Here is a 5148-nt window from a genome sequence, read left to right on the forward strand (position 1 = left end):
CAGAGGCAGACCAGATGTCTTCGCCAACACAGTCCGGACAATGTATTAGCACACCCATGCACTGCCACGTTAGCTGTCATCACTAACTGCCAGGCAGGACAGCTCCAGACCAAACACATACACACACAGCCACGCCACAAACACTACAAACAAAACACACAACACAAGGCGCAAGAAAAAGTGACCCCCGGAGGGAAGCCCTATGGCAACAGCAAGTCACAACAGGTGCTCTGCACCAGACCCAAGGAGAGACTCAAATGTCACGACACGCGACTGGAAGACACTGCCAGAACTGGGGTGATGGAGGCCTAAAAAGCCTTCCTTCAAGACAAGAGACCAGAAGGATGGGGACTGAAAAACCCATATGATTCAAAGATCGAAGCCGAAATTCCTTTAAGCGGTATATTCTTTATTGCAGCGCTGGATGCACGGGGGGATCTCTCCACCTATCGTGCATACCCAAAGCAGAAAGCAGTCTTGAATTTATACAATCAATCTATCAATATTCTACCGGCGCCTATACATATTCATTGCCTACCCCCGCCTTCCCTCGCTTCTCATGCTAATTAGCCTTTTGGCACCTTGCGCCTGAGTAGAGCCTCCCAAGAACTGTGGGCAGGGGCCTTTGGGACGTGGGCAGGGGTCTTTGGGAGGAAGACCCCGAGTCTTCCTCACATTGTACTTTTCACCTTTGGTCAGGAATCCGCTGAGTTGGCATGTTTCTTAATCGCAAGAGCTGGCTGTTGCTAATTCTTCCCTTTGTTGTGTCTTTATAATGAATTCCAACGTCCAGTTTTGAGATTTATAGTCCTTACATTTGTTTCTCTGTCCGTCTGCCGCTTCCTTATCGTGAGTTCCGGTGTCTTGTTTCGAGATATACAGTCCTTGTCTGGGGACTGTCCTTGCCTCCCCAATACCTCCTTAATCACATAAGACGACGCTTAGGAAATCAATTCCCAAGCAAGAGCTCCTGATGCGGCCCAGATGACTTCCACAAGAGCGAGGATGGAAACAGATGCGATCTCAAACCGAATATGATGCACGAGACCTGAAACAGAACTGCACTTCAAGCAGCGACTGCAAGACAAGAAGTGCTCGGATCAGAGCCACGATGACAAAACAAGCACTGAGGCCCTTCAGCACCGCTACCAAGTCGCCTGTCTGGTCTGTCCAGTGTAAAAAGCTAGAAGGATATCAAGACCCGAGAAGCACAGAACAGACATTGCAGAAGCAACACTACAGGACAGACGAACAGAAGGAAACTGTCCTGCCTGGCGCACGCACTCACGCTACAAAATAATCCCGCTGCTTCTATTAGCCTGGTGACCCAGCCACAAGCAGCCTGAACGTGACCCAGCCTGAACCACCCTCGCAGCGGCACCAAGTATTTTCAGCCAGCTGGCTCCACGCTGCTCTGGCTCCCAGCTCCCATTAGCCACCCCAGATATGCAAATACCAGGTGCCCCCCAACTTAGCTCTCAGGTTGCTGCATGGTAAATTCCCTCCGCCTCAAGAAATACACAGGCACTGGTCGTCATCTTAGTCAATTGCCAGGCTCATCATCAGCTGCAAAAACAGAGTACCAGCATTCACTAGCATGCCGGTCATGATGCCCACCTTCTCCACAACACTGACTACTGCTGATGCAACATACAACTATGCTCACCTGTTCCTCTCCAAATCCAAGCTCCAACAGTGCAACCAGTATCATCCACACCACCTGGGAAAACAAAGGGATTAAATGATCGTTGCGTTCACAACACATCACCCAATGGTGTGTTTTTTTTGTTGTTGTTGTTTTTGTTATTGTTGGTTTTTGTGTGTGTGTTTCCTGTATTTATTTATTTTTTAGTCTGCTTTAGCTCAACGGCATGCAGAGTGCAGACAAGAAAACTGGGGTGTTTCTAGAAGCAACAATCCCCACGCTTTTGCTGTAGCTTTGAATATTAAAAGGACAATACGACCCAGCAAGTAACTGGAACTTTCTTACCTGGAATTAGCTCAAACTTTTCTTCACATTGAAAGAAAAATCTAGGAGCAGAACAGATTATACACCAACAAAATTGAGTCCATTTCATCCCCAGAAAAAAAATCACATGCTCTCATCCCCTCCTGTACCTCAGCCGCTTGCCTACCCCACGTGGCACACGCTTCCATCTGTTCTCTTTACCCACTTATAGCACCTCTAAAAGGCAAACTGGAATTTTACTCTATTGGCTGTAGGAAAATAACTGCAGTGACAACCGCGCCCCAAACTGAGCCAGCAGCCCCTACTAAACATCCCTCTCCTAAGTGAATTCCAAGCACTTAAAATCCAGAAATCCATAGACTCCAGCCTGCCTAAACAACCCTGCAACGGACAGAAGGAAAAACAAAGCACTGTCCCCAAAAGAGCAGCCCAGGCAGAAGGAGCTCTCTGATGGCATGCCTGGGGCTCATATAGCATTTAGCCCCGCCCAGCACCCAAACCCAATCACCTGGGAAAGGGGAGGGGCAAAGCACATGAAAGTAGGAAGAGAGCAAAAGGAGCAGCTGTGTTTTGTTTTGTTTTCCTTTCCTTTCCTTTGTTTTTTAAAATCTGTTTTATCTCAAAAACATTCAGAGAGCAGACAAGAGACCTGTGGTGTTTCTAGAAGCAAAAATCCCCTTTTGCTTTTGCTGCAGCTTTTAATGTTGAACTGATAACGGCACCAAGCAAGTAACTGAAACTTCTTCAACTGGAATTAGTTTAAACACGCTCACCGTCATCTGCAAACACAGAGAACCAGCATTCACTAGCCCTAACCCTAACCCCAACCCTCACCCTAAACTCTAACCCTAGCCCCAGCCCTAGTCCCTAAGCCCAACCCTGGTTCCCGAGAACTTCATTTCCAGGCATGCTCTGGGCGCTCAACATGGCCTCCCGGAGGTCCGGAGGCCCAGAACTACATTGCCCGGCATGCTCCGGGCACCCAACATGGCCTCCCGGAAGTTCGGAGTCCCAGAACTACATCTCCCGGCATGCTCCGGGCAGTCAACACGGCCTACCGGAAGCCTGGTGCCGGAAAACTACACCTACCAGAATTCCCTGGACAGCCAGCACGGCCAATCAGAGGCCGAGTTTTCGAGAACTACATTTAACAGCACTCACTGTAACCCTAGCCCTTCCCGCCCTTACACAAAAAAGCCTCAAGCCCTATCCCTAAACATCCTCGAAACCCCTACGGACCTAACCCAAACTATTTACCACACTAAACCCCTGAAGTCCTATGCCTAAAACCCCTAACCCAATAAATTAAGACGCTCAAATCCCAAACCCGCAAAATTGAGATGCTCAAATCCCAAACCCCCTTCCAAAAAAGAAAAAGAAAAATCAAGAAAAAAAAAAATCAAACAAAACAAAAACAACAAAAGGGGTAGATCTGGTGGCATCTGCCCTGTAACCCTGCAAAAATCACGAGGGACCTAGAACAACAAAGCAAACGCACAAAATAACATTGACATCCTATCCATAAATGTGCTATAACAATTAATCACCTCCAAAGAGCTTCAAGCAATAAATGCACATACTACTAGATCGGTTTCCTCTAAAAGATCGTACCAGACCCTGACCCACCAAAAGAACCCTGCATGTAGCTAACAGAAGCATCAACAAAGCACTGACCCCAAAGAGCAGCCCGGGCAGAAGGAGCTCTCTGATGCCGTGCCTGGGGCTCCTATACCATTTGGCCCCGCCCAGCACCCAAACCCAATCACCTGGGAAAGAGGAGGGGGCAAACCACAAGAAAGAGAGCAGGAGCAGCAGCAGCTGTGTTCTTTTATTTATTTATTTATTTGTTTTTTTTTGTGCCTATCCCTAGTTTACAGCATGCAGAGTGCAGACAAAAGAACTGGGGTGTTTCTAGAAGCAAAATTTACCGTATTTATGCCTCAGCTTTGAACATAGAAAGGACAATACAACCAAGAAAGTAAATGAAATATTTTCCACGGGAATTAGCTCAAACGTTAGTGTTAGGTCAGAGGTTGGACTCAATGATCTTGAGGTCTCTTCCAACCTAGAAGATCTGTGATTCTGTGTGATTTACATATGAAGAAAAATCTAGGAGCGTAGGAAATTACACAGCAAAAAAAACAACGACGTAATAAGCAACGCGCATGCACGGCCCCACGGCCGCCTGCAGTACTCGTTTTCCACCAGCAGGAGGCGGCAGAGGGCGCCCCCGGGCCCCACCGCGCATGCGCCCCCCTCGGCCGCCTGCAGTACTCGTTTTCCACCAGCAGGAGGCGGCAGAGGGCGCCCCCGGGCCTCACCGCGCATGCGCCCCCCTCGGCCGCCTGCAGTACTAGTTCTCCACCAGCAGGTGGCGGCAGAGGGCGCCCGCGGGCGTCACCGCGCATGCGCGCCCCCCGGACGCCTGCAATACCCGATTAAAACCAGCAGGTGGCGGCAGAGGGCGCCCCCGGGGCCCCACCGCGCATGCGCGCCCCCCGGCCGCCTGCAGTACCCGATTAAAACCAGCAGGTGGCGGCAGAGGGCGCCCGCGGGCGTCACCGCGCATGCGCGCCCCTCGGCCGCCTGCAGTACCCGATTAAAACCAGCAGGTGGCGGCAGAGGGCGTCCGCGGGCGTCACCGCGCATGCGCGCCCCCCGGCCGCCTGCAGTACCCGATTAAAACCAGCAGGTGGCGGCAGAGGGCGCCCGCGGGCGTCACCGCGCATGCGCGCCCCCCGGCCGCCTGCAGTACTCGCTTCCCACCAGCAGGTGGCGGTAGAGGGCGCACGCGGGCGTCACCGCGCATGCGCGCCCCCCGGCCGCCTGCAGTACTCGCTTCCCACCAGCAGGTGGCGGCAGAGGGCGCCCGCGGGTGCCAACGCGCATGCGCGTCCCCCGGCCGCCTGCAGTATTCGTTTTGCACCAGCAGGTGGCGGCAGAGGGCGCCACCGGACCCCACGGCGCATGCGCGTCCCCCGGCCGCCTGCAGTACTTGCTTCCCACCAGCAGGTGGCGGCAGAGGGCGCCCGCGGGCGTCACCGCGCGTTGCGCGCCCCCCGGCCGCCTGCAGTACTCGTTTTCCACCAGCAGATGGCGGCAGAGGGTGCCCACGGGCGTCATGCGGCATTCGTGGCGCCCGGCAGCCTGCAGTACTCGCTTCCCACCAGCAGGTGGCG

The 5148-nt window shown here is 52.6% G+C and overlaps 1 long non-coding RNA gene across 1 annotated transcript; it reads right to left on the minus strand.

Annotated features, from left to right (window-relative positions):
• Positions 1-388: 388 nt before the first annotated feature.
• Positions 389-3706, minus strand: LOC311428916. Its single transcript, XR_014687950.1, has 4 exons — positions 3644-3706; positions 1991-2031; positions 1667-1720; positions 389-1566 (listed from the first exon to the last, which is right to left on the minus strand). It is a non-coding gene; the product is annotated as an uncharacterized lncRNA (long non-coding RNA).
• Positions 3707-5148: the final 1442 nt, after the last annotated feature.

Source organism: Aythya ferina (assembly GCF_964211825.1).
Source record: "Aythya ferina genome assembly, contig: HAP1_SCAFFOLD_188, whole genome shotgun sequence".
Classification (NCBI taxonomy): Eukaryota; Metazoa; Chordata; class Aves; order Anseriformes; family Anatidae; genus Aythya; species Aythya ferina.